Source organism: Ictidomys tridecemlineatus, chromosome 8, assembly GCF_052094955.1.
Source record: "Ictidomys tridecemlineatus isolate mIctTri1 chromosome 8, mIctTri1.hap1, whole genome shotgun sequence".
Classification (NCBI taxonomy): Eukaryota; Metazoa; Chordata; class Mammalia; order Rodentia; family Sciuridae; genus Ictidomys; species Ictidomys tridecemlineatus.
The window spans coordinates 128,027,768-128,044,512 of record NC_135484.1 but is presented as its reverse complement, the minus strand read 5'-3'; the positions used below and the strand labels follow the sequence as shown (position 1 = coordinate 128,044,512).

General features: G+C 42.7%; 1 pseudogene; it reads right to left on the bottom strand.

Annotated features, from left to right (window-relative positions):
* Positions 1–14,954: 14,954 nt before the first annotated feature.
* Positions 14,955–15,896, bottom strand: LOC101966509 (TIP41-like protein pseudogene; annotated as a pseudogene).
* Between the last annotated feature and the right edge of the window lie 849 nt (positions 15,897–16,745).

Sequence of the window (16,745 nt, the reverse complement as noted above, 5' to 3'; positions counted from 1 at the left end):
AACACGTCAGCACGTGAGGAAAACTGTCCACACTGGGCAAGAGGCAGGCTTGCGCCAGGAACAGACGCACCGCGTGCAAATTCAGCGTGCGCATGCAAAGTCCACGTGCTAGATGCGGGAGAAATAGGTGTGGGAACTGCGTGCCTGGTGCATGCGTGGGTCCTGGGGGGACTGTTGAGTGCTGGCACTGGGGCTGTGATCCAGGTCCCACTGGTGGACCTCCTGACCCAATGAGGTTTCCCGATCATCTGGGAGGGGTTGTAGATGGTGGAAGGCCCAAAGGTTGAGGGGTGGCAGCTATGACAAGGCCAGGGATCCTTCCCCTCAGACTGGTGCAGCGACCCTGCCCCTCCCCAGAGGTGGCCAGGATGGCAGCACAGGTGGGCTGGAGTCCAATGGAGGTGGGGGCAGCCGGAGGGCTGAACTGCCTCTTGTTGCAGGTTGAGGTTAGCTCTTGGGGCGTGGAGCACGTGGGGACTATGGTGACGCGCAGGTGTTTGGCTGGCAGCACCTGCGCCTCTGGTATAAGGACATGTCCGTGCCTCTTCAGGGGAGTTCTTCTCTGAAAAGGCAGGCAGTGGCATGGCCCCAATAGAAGAGCCCCCCGCATACCTCCAAGCTGGAAGCAGGGTCGTAGCCTCCCTGGGCCTCTGAAGGGGAAAGCAAGGGCATTAGATAGGCAGTGCACCAGCAGGTGAGCAAGTGGTGGTGGCATCTCCAGAATCTTGCTTGCTGGGGCCGGGTAAGGACACTCTGTCCTCCCTTGAAGGTGTGAGCTAGCCTTTGTATCTACCCTCGCTCTGGTGAGGGTGGGTGGGGTTGGGTTTGACAGCCAGGAACTCTTGCAATGGCAGGAATCCCTCAGCCCTGCCCCGCCCAGCCCCTGAGCTGTCAGAGTTCTGTCTGCTGTCCTGCCTGGGACTGGCCAGTCAGAAGAGGAATTGCTGGGGGGCAAGTTTCTTGGCTGAGCAGCATTTCAGGTGGTGGCAGCTTTGGGTTCATGGCCTGTGTGTCTTCCTGCACTTCCTCTGGGAACAGTGGAGAGAACAGCTGCTGAGAACACATCTAAGGAGCCACGCAGAGTCTGACTGAGGGGTTCAGCAGGGCAGGTTGGGAGGGAATGGTACCCTGTGTCCACAGTCCTTTCTCTGTGCGTGGAAGTCAGAAAAACCCAGCTGTGTGCTCACAAAATTTTGTTTTATTCATATTTGGGTTGCTTTTTTGAATTTTGGTTATCAAGATTCTCTAAATTTATTTTTTTAGTTGTCAACAGGCCTTTATTCATTTCTGCGCAGTGCTGAGAATTGAACCCAGTGCCTCCCACGTGCTAGGCAAGCACTGTGCAACTGAGCCTCAACCCCAGTTCTCCAGTTTTTGACTGTGTCTTCATTGCTTAGCTGTTCTGGGAACAATACTAGGCCTCCTACTGGTCCTACAGTGTAAGATATGTTACCTTTCACCAGTCCAATCCAACACAGACACCTACAGACCCAGAGATCCTCTCAGCATTCACTCTTGGGAGGTTCCAGGTGACATGGGTCTTGGCTTTCCCTGGATGGAAGGGCACCCTGCCAGAGTTAGCTGTGAGGTTTCAAGCTCAAGCTTCCCATAACCCACCAAGCAGCCCTGCATGCTCCTCCATGCTCAGCTATCAAGAGCTGTCCCTCCTCCTCACTGTTGAAGTCTGGGCTGGTTTCTGAACTGGGCAAAATATCAGTGAGTGGGGACCTGGAGGAGTGAGGTGGGAGGGAGCCTCACCTGAGACTGTTGTCCAAAGTGAGTGCTCCTCGGGCCCCTTCCACTGCCCATGGGCTTTCCTGGGTCCACTGGACCTGCAGTAATCACAGTGCAGGCTGCTGGGTGGGGTTGTGGCAGTGCTCATCTCTCCTGGTGGGATAACTCCTGGAGTTGCATCCTCCTGAACCCAGTAGGTGGTGCTGCCCAGTAGGCTGCAGTGGGAATCAGGGCCCTGGAAGCAATGGGATCACCAGATGTCCAGTGCAGCCACAGACTTCCAGTGGGTGACAAAGTTGGGGTCAGGTTGCCAAGAACATGGTCCTGGGGCTCAGTGTCTAGGTCCTTCCTCATGTCACACAGCTGAACTGGAACTTATCTTGAACCTTCCTCTAGAGTGGCCAAGACCAGAAGCTCCTCCACTTCCCGAGTGTCTTGAAATCATAGTGCTTTTGAGAAAATGGCTGGAAGATGGGTTTATGTCCCCCACCATAAGCCTCCCCACATGCATTCAGGCTGGGAAATTCTCACTGTGCTCTTTCAGTCACAATTTTCTCCTGCGTAGGGAGGAAAAATGGACACCTAGATCATGCCTGCCTCTGGAGTCAGGATACTGACTGCCTGGATGGAGGGGATGACAGAACGTGGGCCACACCTGAGTGGTCGTGGAGCCTGAGGTCTTCATTTTCTAATAACCAAGGTAAACACAGTCTTTATTGCTTGTTTGATTTCTTATGAAATCAGCAATTCATGCTTGGGGTAGATCAGATAGAAGGTACAGATCATCAGGATTCCTTGGAATGTGGACTTGTGTTTGAGTCTATGGATAGTGTTGTGTACAAGTGCTGTGCAGTCATTTAAAATGAATATATATGGTGGTGGTCACAAGCATACACCTGTAGGATGAACTTTCAAATACATTAAGCCACATGAAGGCCTCAGTGTGGTTTGTCAAGATCATCCTGATTCACAAGGACCCATCTTTCCTTCTTCTTAGAGGGAACAGAACCGAGTCCTTGAAACTGTTTTTAAGACTCCAAATTTGTTTTGGAGAGGGGGAAAAAACACCAATGTTGGAGAGGGCTATGATGAGTTTTAGTCAAAAATTGATTTCTAAATATGGAAGCAGAATAAAGTAATACATGTATAATATAAACATAAAGCAAGTTAAATTTCATAAATATGTATTACATCTCCTTAAAAGTTGATATCATTAAGACAAACCCCCATTTTTATCCTCTTGCTGGGAAATATTTTTTATTCCCACACTGAAATGTTTTTTTAAACCTGGTTTCAGATTTTATTTTAATACTTGTGTTTTTTATATTCAGGTTTTTTTTTTAGATCTAGGGTCACTTGCATGTATCATCTAATCACCTGTTTTTAATTCAATGTAATCATACACACATAAACACACACACATGCACATTGATCAGGTGTTATTACCGTCCTTTTTCTGTTTGAGGCAGCAGAAGCACAGAGAAGATACTGACTATGCCCAGCACCCCAAAGTGGCATTCCCTACTGAATGTTTGTGTCTCCTCCAAATTTATATGTTGAAGCCCTAATGCCAGTGTGATGGCTGAGAATCCAGGCCATTGGGAGGTAATTAGAGTTAGATAGGCCAGGGGGGCATGGCTCCCAAGATGAGATTATTGTTCTCAAAAGATGAAAAAGGGACCAGAGCTCACTGGCTCTCTGCCAAGTGAGGACACAGTGAGAAGGCAGCCAGCTATGAGCAAAAAGAGGGCTCTTTCCAAGAACTCAACCAATCAGTACCTTGACTATGAACTTCTCACCCTCCCAAATGGGGAGAAATAAATGTTTTTTAAGCTTAGAGTATTTTTTTGTAGCAGCTGGAACTGACTAGAACAGTCACTGAAAGGATTTTGTGAATATTCAATGAAATAATGTACTCAAAGTGGTCTATGAGAATTTGCTATTGCATTATCACCTTCATCATCGTTACCATTTTTCATAACCAAGTGGCACAGGAGCTATTTTTCACACCTACTTTAATTCCAAAAGAAGCCACTGATATTGCTCTAGCAGAAAGAGGCTATGGACTGTTCCAGATGAGGAAGTACCCAGATTTGCAGGTGGCTTGTGGCCATTTTATGGATCTACATAGACCTTTGGCTGCTCTGTAAATGAGTTTTCTGGCCCATCATGAGATTTATACCCCTGTGCTGTCAATACCTGTGGTGAGCCGTTCCTGCGGACTGTGGTCGCCATTACATGATGGCGCTGGCTCCGTTGTGGTCTGTGAAGGACAACTCCATATCAAAGAGAGTTGGCGTGTTCCCAGCTCCTTATCAGAGAAAGTTGGCGTGTCATTTTCTAGCACCCTGTGAGAAGGGTACACGTGGCAGCTTTGCATTGGGGTTCGCGGTGCTTTATTAAGGCTGGGAGGGGCATCCAATTATTATTCCGGGTAGTAGAAGTAGAGTAGAAGAATCATTAAAAGAATATCAGGGGCCTGAATAAACTGCTGAAAGAAGATTCCTGAGTCGCGTCTTCCTTGCGGGCAAGGGGGTCGTGACAAGTGGTGCCGAGACCCGGGAGAAAAGAAACAAAGAAACACCCAGGAACCAGAACTTTCAGCAGTCAGGGAGGCGCGCCGGTAAGTCCCAGGTAAGGTGGGACCCGCTGTTAAAAAGCGGAGGCTCCTCTATACATAAAGAGGGAGCATTAAAAGGTACCTGCTCCTCTGTAAAAAGAGAGGGCGTTACATCTCATAGCAATTGCACTCTGTATTTTCGTTTTTGTTTTCTGTGTATGTTCGTTTTGTTTTGTGTACTTTCACTTTCAATTTCTGTGTTTTCTTGTGTTGCGTTATGGGTGCTGTGACTTCAAGTCCACTCCTTCTAGCCCTCGATGGCCTTTTACGTTCCAAGGGACTGGAGGTGAAACGCAGTACCTTAGAGAAATTTTTACAGAGAGTAGATACAGCTGCACCGTGGTTTGCATTTTCAGGCAGCCTCACTACACCCAGCTGGGATAAATTAGGCAAAGACCTTGACTTTGCTAGTGAGCAGGGCATGCTAGAGGGCGGGGTGATACCCCTCTGGAAGATGGTCCGTAGTTGTCTTACGGATGGCCGATGCCAAGAAGCGCTTGTTAAAGGGCAAGAGGTTTTAGAACAATTGCATGAGGAAAAATCAGAAACAACAGAGAGCGAAGTGTCTCAGGAAGAGGGGAGTGTGCGGGACGTGGAGAACGGGAGGAGACTGTATCCAGATCTCAGTGTGCTGCGCACGCCCCCATGCGAAAGTGGGTCAGAGGTAGAAGATAATGAAGAGGAGGAGCTGGAGACGCTGTCTCGGCAGCTAGGGAGTTTAGGTACAGGGAACAGAGATAAGCAAGGGCTCAAGAAAAGACAGCCTCCCGATCCGCCTCCGTATGGCGGGGGTGTTTCAGGCTGCTGCTGCTTTCCTCTGTTACTCAGGGCTGGCATATCATTGCTATTGACATTAAAGACTGTTTCTTTTCTATTCCTTTGCATCCTAAAGACTCACAGCGTTTTGCCTTCACCCTTCCCTCGTGTAATCACGAGGAACCAGATCAAAGGTTTGAGTGGGTTGTTTTACCACAGGGAATGTCTAACAGTCCTACGATTTGCCAGATGTATGTAGGGAAGGCACTCGCACCTCTTAGACAACAATATCCTTCCATCAAGATTATTCATTATATGGATGATGTATTATTGGCAGCCAAATTAGAACAGTCAGTTTATGAGGCCTATAAAGACTTGGTGAAGTTGTTAGCTCAGTATGGATTACATATTGCACCTGAAAAGGTTCAAACAGGGGATTCTATTCAGTATTTGGGAGCAACGATTGGATATGACATATTAAAACCACAAAAAGTTACTATAAGAACTCAAGATCTCCAAACTCTAAATGACTTTCAAAAACTGTTGGGAGATATTAATTGGATAAGAGGTTATTTACATATTCCTAATATCGTGCTCCAGCCTTTGTATGCTATTCTTAAGGGTGATCCAGATCTTACTTCCCCTCGTACCCTCACTAAAGAGGCCAGAGCGGCCCTTATAAAAGTAGAAGAAGCTATACAACATGCTACTCTATGCAGGCTCCAGAGTGATAAACCTTTCCAGTTATGTGTGCTTGCCACTATGCGGCAGCCTACTGGAGTACTGTGGCAAGATGGGCCTTTACTATGGATCCACCCACATGTATCCCCAGGAAAATCTTTAGAATACTATCCTGATGCTGTTGCAGCGTTAGCACTTAGAGGGATTCAACAGAGCATTCAATTTTTTGGACAAGCACCTTCTTCTCTTATCATACCCTATTCTAAAGTTCAACTTAATGTTTTGTGTGCTACTCTGGACAACTGGGCCATTCTATGTTGCTCGTTTCAAGGGCATATTGATAATCATTACCCTTCTCATCCATTACTCCATTTTGTTAAAGAGCATCCTATCATTTTCCCTAAAGTAACTTCACCCACTCCAATTCCAGGGGCTGTTAATATTTTTACTGATGGCTCTAAGTCTGGAATGGGAGCTTATGTGATTAATGACTCTCCCCCTGTCCAGCATCAATTTGCTCCTAAAAATCCACAATGGGTAGAACTGCAAATTGTCATTGAAGTTTTTAAACAGTGTTCTTTTCCTTTCAATCTCATTTCGGACTCCATCTATGTGGTGCAGGCGCTCAAAATTTTGGAGGCTGTAGGAGCTATTAGTGACACCCATGCTGTGTCTGCTTACTTTAATCAGCTTCAACAGCTTATCCGTAGCCGTACTGCCCCCTTCTATCCAATGCACATTCGGGCTCACACCTTTCTTCCTGGCCCGTTATCACAGGGTAACGCCTGTGCTGACTCGGCAACTAGAAGCCAGTTAGTATGCTTGGCCTCCTCCTTAGAAGAAGCTAAATTGTTTCATCACAACTTTCATGTCAATGCTATAACGCTGCGCAGACGTTTTTCCATCTCCAGAGCAGATGCTCGTCAGATAGTATTACAATGTCCCCATTGTGTCACATTTCTTCATCCTCCTACTTATGGTGTAAACCCACGAGGATTGAAGCCATTGGTCGTCTGGCAAATGGACGTAACTCACGTGCCTGACTTTGGTAACCTCAAATATGTACATGTTTCTATTGACACATACTCTGGAATTATTCATGCTTCTGCTTTATCGGGAGAAAAGGCACGTAATGTTATTACTCATTGCTTAGAGGCATGGGCAGCATGGGGTGCACCTGCATCCCTTAAGACTGATAATGGACCTGCTTATACTGGCAGACAGTTTACATCTTTTTGTTCTACTATGGGAGTACAACTTGCTCATGGGTTGCCTTACAATCCTCAAGGGCAAGGCATTGTTGAACGTGCCCACCGCACCTTAAAAAAAACCTTAGAAAAACAAAAAGGGGGAATAGGAGTTGACCACACTCCTAAAGAACGCCTGTCCTTAGCTCTTTTTACCATTAATTTTTTGAATTTGGATATTCATGGCCGCTCTGCGGCTGATAGACATGTGTCCCCTCAGCCCTCTGTGACTGGCTATGTTAAGTGGAAGGATGTTCTTACGGGCCAATGGAACGGCCCTGACCCCGTGCTGACATGGGCACGAGGATCTGTATGTGTTTTTCCCCAGGATCGCACGGAGCCGCTGTGGATCCCTGAACGCCTGACAAGAAGAGTCTCGAGATCTACTAACCAGCAGCAGGAGGTGCCACAACAGTCCCATGATGAGGAGCTTCATTCTGATGAGTGCTCTGGCTCTGATGCTGGTGCCAACGGTACAGATGGCACCAATGCAGTGGTGGGCAGTGGCACGGGCATGGCCAATGCCAATGCCAGTTCATAGTAATTCTAGTGTCCTCCCCACTCCTTTTTTCTACCTCATGTGAGATGTCTGCTCCTTGTACCTCTCCTAGAGGGGACATGGAAAATATTTTTAATCAGTCTCAAGTTAATCTCACAGGAGTTTTTTGTTTCAGCCTTGGGAACACTAATTGTATTAGCCTTAAGACCAAATATTTGACTAACTGGGAGGACCCATTGCGGTCCAGTCGAGTCTCAGGGAGTATTCTCAGTGCTGTATTGAGCCAAGTAGTTTCAGGGAAGCAATCAGGCTCAGGGACCCCCGCAACTAGCTCTGTTTTAAACATAACTACTTTAGCTATTATCTCCGAGGTATTAATCCCAATGCCTCCTTCCTCTAATAGTACTTGCTATGCCACTCATTTCAAGGCCTCTCCCTACTGTACCCCTAATTTTGGTTTTCCCCCAACATTTACGCCTTGTCAGGATCATTCTTGGGAGAAACATCAAGTTGCTAAAGGTTTCTCCTTTTCCCCCCCTCTGAAGAGATATGTTTATAACTTTAACAACAATGCCAACTCCTCTACAGGAACAGGTTGGTCCTGGTTTCAATGGCTAATTTCCAATGAGAAGGGGGCTTCAGCCGATATTTCCGCATTGGCTCAATTACTAGGAGCCAAAAGTTGGCTGGCTAATGTTTCTGGCACTACTAAGGAGAGTGAACGAGGTAATAGGCTTACATCTGTTTCGTTCAACTCTCTGTTACATTATGCCACATTGCCTCCTGCAATGGTCTGTATCCAATCCCCGTTCCTGTTCCTTTTAGCTAATCACACCTCGTCGGGGATGCTGGATTGTTCTATTATTACCTGTTTCTTATCTGAGTGTTGGAATGGTTCTTGAACTGTAGCAGTGATTATGAAAATTTCAACTTTTGTCCCAATCCCAGTCACTGCGGATCCAGATAAATTTCCTATTGTAGAGCTACTTAGAGTCCGCAGAGATTTTGAAATCACAGCAGCTATAGTGACAGCCGTGGCGGCATCTGCTGCTGCAGCAGTTACGGCCGGAGTAGCCATGGCCAGTCAAGTACAAACTGCTGCCACTATTAATCAAGTTGTTCAACAAACGTCCACTATACTTGAATCGCAAAATGCGATTAATCAACATATTTTGTCAGGGATTTTAGCTACCAACCAAAGAATAGATTTTCTTCAAGCTCAGGTAGAAGAATTGGCTGACCTAGTACTTTTAGGCTGCATTGACCAACGTGCACATTTATGTATAACCTCTGTCAGATTTAATGATTCCAGGAATGCTTCCCACATCATTGGTGGATATCTGGCCGGAAATTGGTCCATGGAAGCGGAAGACATGATCCAGTCTCAATTAACCCAGATAGCTGTCTTAAATAGTACCCGTGTCAATCCCGTGACTCTGGGTCAATTCACCAATTGGATATCTTCTGCTTTTTCCCTTTTTAAAGAGTGGGTGGGAGTAGGCATTTTTGGTGCACTATGTTGTTTTGGTATGTTCCTCTGTTTGTGGTTTCTCTGTCGCCTTAAGGCTCGTAGTGCTCAAGATAAGGCTATGATCATACAAGCTCTTGCAGCTTTAGAAACTGGCAACTCGCCACAGGTCTGGCTTGCGCATCTTAAGCACTAAACTTTTGACATGGTCATTGCACCCCAAGTTATTATAACATTGCACTGGGATTGACATGTCTTTCCTCGTTATTCTCTTAGTGTCAGAAAGCCCTTGCACTCTGCCGGTCTTACTACCATTGCACGCAGATGGGTTTCTACACTAGTGCCTTTGACATGGTCGTTGCACCCCAAGTTATTATAACATTGCACTGGGTACGACATGTCCTTCTTTTGTCTTTCTCTTAGTGCTGGAAAGCCCTTGCACTCTGCAGGTCTTGTTGCCATTGCACGCAGAAGGGTTTCCACACTGGTCTTTATCTATCACTTTAAAGTCCGTGCCTTTCTTTCAGGGTGCTGCCAACTTGTTTGTAGTTGTACCTCTGCATGGCCACAGTTCAACCTCAGCTATTCCCTCTTACTCACCATTGTCACGATACAGGATGCGAGGCAAGGCACTGCACTTGAGTGATCCATTGAGAAGAGGGACCTCAAGGGGAGCATGTCCTATTGCATGCGGGTTTGACGTGTCTCCGCCCCGCCCCACGAAAAAAGGCGTCGGCTGATATGGTGTCAGGTCTGGGGAAGGCGCCCCCTGGGGCTGGCCCATACTATGCAGCCACTTTTACACAGTGGGATAGGACCTCTACTCTCGCCTGTATTGTCTTAGTGAAACAAAAAGGGGGAGCTGTGGTGAGCCGTTCCTGCGGACTGTGGTCGCCATTACATGATGGCGCTGGCTCCGTTGTGGTCTGTGAAGGACAACTCCATATCAAAGAGAGTTGGCGTGTTCCCAGCTCCTTATCAGAGAAAGTTGGCGTGTCATTTTCTAGCACCCTGTGAGAAGGGTACACGTGGCAGCTTTGCATTGGGGTTCGAGGTGCTTTATTAAGGCTGGGAGGGGCATCCAATTATTATTCCGGGTAGTAGAAGTAGAGTAGAAGAATCATTAAAAGAATATCAGGGGCCTGAATAAACTGCTGAAAGAAGATTCCTGAGTCGCGTCTTCCTTGCGGGCAAGGGGGTCGTGACAAATACCATCCCCTTTTAGGGTATCCAAGTCAATCATGACCAGTCATTTACATCTTGAGCCATTTCTGAAATCCATGTGGATTTTCTCTTCCTCAGAGTTATGTAAAAACATGAATGACAGGTGATGTCACTGAATAACTGACATGGGAGTGGACAGCTTGAAGATCCTCAAAAGGAGCCAGGTAATCAGAGAAAAAATTACACTAAAGATGGAGGAGGCCAACCTCTGTCCAGCTCTAGGAAGAGTCATCCCGATTTCCTTCTGGGACCTGCTCAGTATGGATTATGGGTAAGATATGGGTAAGACAAGGTCAGCCATGAACTGTGAAGAATTAGGATGCATTGCGGGTGCTGATGGAAGTAGATTTGTATTTCAGGTTTACAGATTTTACTAAGAAACTCTGAAGAATTAGGTTAAATTCCCTGAGATTCAGTTTTCCCATCCAACAAATCGGCCTAGTAAATGCACCGTCTTCACGATGATAAGGTGAAGATGTCATGAGGTTACATTTGCAAAGCAATTACAAACTCTGGAACCAAACTAGATGCTGTTCAAGAGGTGAATTAATAAAGATAATGTGGTACATATTCATAATGGAATATTACTCATCCTTGAAGAATGAAATTATGCATTTATCAGTAAATGGATGAAGCTAGAGAATATTATGCTAAGCAAAATAAGCCAATCCCAAAGAACAAAATGACTAATGTTTTCTCTGATATGTGGAGGCTAATTCACAATAAGGAAGTGGGGTAGGGAATAATAGAGATATTTTGGATTAGACAAAGGGGAGTGAAAGGGGAGAGGGTATGGGGGGAGGAAGGAGAGTAGAATGATTTGGACTTTATTACCCTATGTGCATATATTGTAAAGGAGAAAAAAATCAAATTTTGGCCTCCTTGTGATTCTGCTTCAGATAGGTCAACTCTTCAGTCAGTCCTCAGTCTGCATCTCCAGGTCAGCTCTGGCTAGAGTCAGCTCATCTGGCACCTTTTGCAGGCCATTGATGTCAGCTTACACAGTCTGGCATAGAACCAGGTCATTCTCCTACCTGAAAAGTAGTTTAGGGATGCAACACACTAATTTAGACAAGGTCACTGTCATCTTCAGGGCTATCTGATGCACAAATCTATGCAACTGTTTTAAAATAGCAGCACTGGAGTGTGTAATGTGGTTCTTGCTTTTCTAACTCCTTTCCTTCTCTCCTGCCTTTCTTTTTTCCACATCATGATTAATTTTTCAGTTGGAAGAAAGGAAAGGGAAAACTCATGAGGTGGTGCTTTTCTACCAGCAATGAACTCCACTAGCATTGTGCATCCCAGGAAGGGATTCCCCTTTGGCTAGGTGTTGTGGCTATAAAAAATAGCAGCCCCTATCTTTTTGTGCAGTTTCTAATGGTGTCCCAAGAGCAACTGAAAATTAAACAATAGTTATTATTTTGCTCAATTTTCTTCAAGATTTATTCAAACATTGGTACTTCTTCATTATATTGTGCCAAGATTTTATAGGTTCAGGATCATCATCCTTGCAATTTCCTATGTGAAAATTTTGTAATACAAAAAGTTTGTATTCCTTATGTCGGGAAGTATGGGATATGAAGAAGGAGATGAAAATATAAAAACAAGTGGATGGATAATGTTTTTGCATGTGCATCAGGAAAACAATTGTTTAACCCCTTGTCAAATACATTATTAGTTCATTTAATGCTTTGAAAATTCCAGCTTCGGACATAGTAGAGTTATGTTGAATTATAAGTCATTAAAACTATGGTGATCCATAGCCTTAAGAGAAACCAATTTATTTTAACAATGTGTAATGTGAATTGTGTTTGATTCTAAATACTTTTTGGAATGAACATTCTATTTTCATTTGCCTAAGCACCAAATATGTGGAGAATGTGAACTTCAGAAGATTCCAAATATTTGCTATCAATGGAGGCAGGAAAACAGGGAATAAGAGGACATGGTGGGAAAGGTCAGTTATCATCCGTCTATTCCACTCACTTCATTCTGAAGTCCCAGGCAGCCTGTTTTGCATTGCCAATCTGCAAGATGAGCTAGGCATTGCCAATCTTGGCAGAAATGATCTGGCAAAATAAAGGAAGACATAGAAAATAAAATCCTAATATGCTAGTAGTTTACAAAGATATTTTTGACACAAAATTTGAGTGGTAATGTTAAATGCTGTTTCATTAAGAATTTTTTTAAAAAGGTGGTGTTTAAACTATAAGCCATGGATGCAAAGTAAGGGATTATGGTAAAGCCCTACTTTCATTATGAGTTCTGACAACAGCCCTTTAAGATAAATAGTATTATTCTCATTTTATAGAAGATAGAAGAAGAAACTGAGATTCAGAGAATTCACCCAGCTAATATTTGGCAGAAGGAGAGTTCAAAGTCCAGGCTGCATGATGCAAATGGCAGTAACTGAAGAGGCTGTGTACAATCCTAGGTAAGACTTTATTATACTTTTGCTTTTTAAATTAGTTCTTCCCTGCATGCTACTATATTGATCAATGTTTCTGCCCTTCCTTAATGTTACTTCATTTCTTCCCTTCTATTGATATATTTTATTCCCTATTGTGGTTTCACACAACTGAATTATGCAAATGAAATATTAAGTCTAAAGTTATCCAGCACCTCTTTTTTCCCAGTAACTGAACAACCTTAAAATGTTTTAATACTCTAGACTTTTCCTGTGTGAATGTTATTATGGTATTTTAGATCTCTCTTTTTGAGTTTTTTTTAACACACACATATCAATAAGAATAGGATTTTACCTTGTTTTAACATATCCTAGCAGTTACTCATTACTTATGAAAACAATGCTTTCCATGTATGCCCTATGTATTCATGTAAGCATGTTTGTATTTCAGACGCCCTTGATGATAGCGTAGCTGGGAATCAAATTCTATTTTGATTACTTTGGTGCAGTTTAAGGATACAATATAACTGTATTCTGGTTTCTACTAGTGGTATTGAATAATAAATAATACATTTATTATTTGTTTTTATAAACATGTTATTCTTCTAATTCTTGTAAATTTTCTTGTTCCTAGTATTCTTTTTAAAATGTCGTTTTAAAAATATTGTTTAGATGTTGATGGACCTTTATTTTATTCATTTTATTTATATGCAGTGCTGACAATCAAACTCAGTGCCTCACACATGCTAGGCAAGCATTCTAACACTGAGCCACAACTCCAACCCCCTAGTATTCTTAAATCTATAATATGCCTAAGTGAAGACTTATTTTTTTTCAGTAATTCCTTATTGTTTTTCTCCTCTTACAAAAAGACACTTGGAACAAATAAATATAAAATGGTATATATCATTTATCAATGGCCAAATACACATTTTCTTGTTATCCCCCACAGTAATAAACTAATGAAATTTTCAGAAGCACACTCACCCACCCCTCCCACCTTCTTTAAGGAAAAAAAGTCAATTCTTTTAATTCTCCATAATTTTTAACAATGGATTCTCAAAATAAGTAATCTAAATCTTCTCAGGGACAAGACATCTATATCAAAAAGTTAAAAAAAATACACATGTGTACACACTCACACAATGAGTGAAATGATGTTGCCCAGAAACTATAACTAATGAATATTCTTAAAAGTTTTCATTTCTTATGAGTCTTTTGTGTTTAGATCTGCACAGTGTATAAAACAAAGCTGAGTGCAATGTACGTATATATGTACATACTTTCCCATCCTAAAAGAAAGCATTAAATACAGGTATATTTAGTATACACAGAACACAAAATTCTGATTTTCTATACCATGGAGGTAATGCAGAAGGCAGACACATACCAAAACTACATGTGACCAATTTACCCTGACTGTTTGGCTCAAAATAATGTACAAAATTTGAGCAAAGATTAATAACCAAGTGTATTTTTTCACTAAAATTTATCTTTAGGCCAATACTTGAAGAGTTGAGCTTTGCTAATGCTTTCAATTAAAGATTCTTATTTAATGGGTTTTCCATCAAGTGGAAATATGCACAACAGTTATTTCAAGAACAAAGGGGGTGATTTTTCCCTGTCCTTTAAAAAATCATTTGTAAAAATCCATTTCAAGTAATCCCTTAGTTGATGCTTACATAATTTTCCACTTTATGAAAACAATCTAGAAAGGCAGAAAATAATATAAAATGTTTAAAGGGTCATCATCAAAATAAACAAATGAATTTTAAATTTATTTTTATATAGCTTCTGAACTAGCTAGGTCCCAAGCTGAAAAGCACTTAGAGATAGCTCTGACACCCTAGGTTCAAGTTTCGACATACATAACAGCTTCAGTTCTCCAAAACACTAGGGGGATGGATTTCAGTTCCATGTCTAAAACTTTCTTTAAACTCAAAGGTAATTCAAAAGAAACTGGTATATATAATAGGGGGTAGAAACATTTGAAAATTTTTGTGGGTTAGGATCATTAAACTGTGGCAAGTCACAACCCTCCATAAGTGCAAATAAACACTGGAAAGCCCAAAGCCAAAGCCAGTACCTGAACATGCACAATCCAGGATTCAATGACCAAAGTAACCTCTTCATGGCAGAAGTCAGTGTTTCATGATGGCTGCAGATTATGCCCCCACTCTGAAGTCCCACTCTGTGATAATTCATAAATCCAAACTTAACTCCAGAACGTGTAAATCTGAAGTGTGAATTTGGAGAGACAGTACAAACATCGGTTGAGTGGACCTGCCTGCAACAATTTTTATTTTTAACTTTTTTTCCTTTAAGGCTACAGAAGATCTTCACATAAACAAGGCAATTAATTCTCATAATAAAAATACCCCCTTACAAATAGCCAAAGTGTTCAGTCAGATTCCATGGTGAGTATATGCTGTAGTACATTCTATTCCACAGGTGTACATTCTTGTGAGTCTGCAGGGTTAGGATCCATTCTTTCTGGAAATATCAGCTTCTCACAAACTGCCTCCTTTATTGGTAAATACTGTGATATTTCATTAGGTTCCGTGAACAGGGAAGGTGGGACATGCATTAAATTAGCAATTTTGCTCTCTCCTGATGTGTATTCTCCTAACATGTAGGTCTTGTCTGCCTCATGGTAAAGTCTCGTGTAGTTCATTCTGATAAACACCCCATCAATTCTCAGGAAAAACCGCAACAGCAGAAAAAAGCTAGAAGGCATTACTCTAATTTTCACACTCAGGCTTGAAACACCATGATCATGAAGTTCATCCTCAAACAGGAGAACTTCTTCAAAAAATTTAATCTGTTCTCTGGCTTTCAATTTCTCTGTATCTATATGATCTGTTGTAGGTACAACCTTTAATTTAAGAGATTCTCCAAGTAACGTTTTTTTATAATCTGTCTTATAGGTCCAATCATAGGGCTTAATAACCTCTTTGGCGTGTTCGCCCTCCGTCCTGCTTTCCTGCCACTCTTCGCCACAGGCCACTTTAAGCATTCCCCTTCGTAGTTGTTTACACATCTTAATGCATCTGTAGCATTGAACTCGATCCCAAAGCCAGAGCCATGCTGGATTCTTATGACATTGTCTCCAAACATCATTTCAGGGAGAGAAGGCATGTGCAATTCATCTGCTAACCTCTCCACATCCGCTGACTTCATGATGCGGGTCTTGGAGGCCGTCAGCTTCCAGGGCGGAAGGAGAAGTCCTGGTGGCTGCTCTGGAAGCCGTGGATTATCATGGTGAGGCGAATCCGCAGGCCACACCGGACGCTTGGGAAGGCAGCAGCGGCAGCGATCACCGCGGTGGCGCTGCCTGTGGCCCTTCGCGCTAAGCTCCCCAGCCATTAGCATGCTCGCTGCCCCGCCCCTCGCTGCGACTCAGACGCTGAAGACATTTTTATTGATCTTGCTCAAATTATGATTTTCAGACATCTCAAAGTCTGTTTTTGATTATTATTCCCAAACACATTTTTTAAAAGAAAATTCTATTTGATATACAGCAAGTCTTATTTTGTCTTATAATTTGCTGAACATTTACTTTCTTCCCTTCCATATCTTTATGGCTGTCAACTAAATCATGGATATTTTCATGTATTTTCTAGTTAAACATGTTCTTTGTGTGTAAACTTCTCTTTGGTACTTCCTCCAATTTTCCTTCATTTTTGTGAAGTTTACCATTGTTAACTATCAAAATCTAAATTGGCCTTTTAATTCAACATTTCTTAGTTTCTTTTCTTATGACTTTTATTTCATTAATAATCTTCCCCTTTATGTATATTTACCATGGAAGGTTTGCAACCATTTCATTCTCTAAAAGTTTTGAATGTCTGATCCTGATGTCATTTGCCTGCTGATTCTCACTCATGGTGAGTAACTGCTCTGATATATTGCAGATGTTCATGGATAGTAGAGCTGACAGTGTAAGAATAATTCTGTATTTTGTGGCTTATCCAATGTTCATATTACTGTATAATATATCATTTGTCCATATTCTTAAGGTTAAGTGGCATAAGAGAAACTTTTTTTATATTGTCCCTTTTAAAAATGGTAAATCATTTTTAAAAACAGAAAACCTGTTCATGCTATTC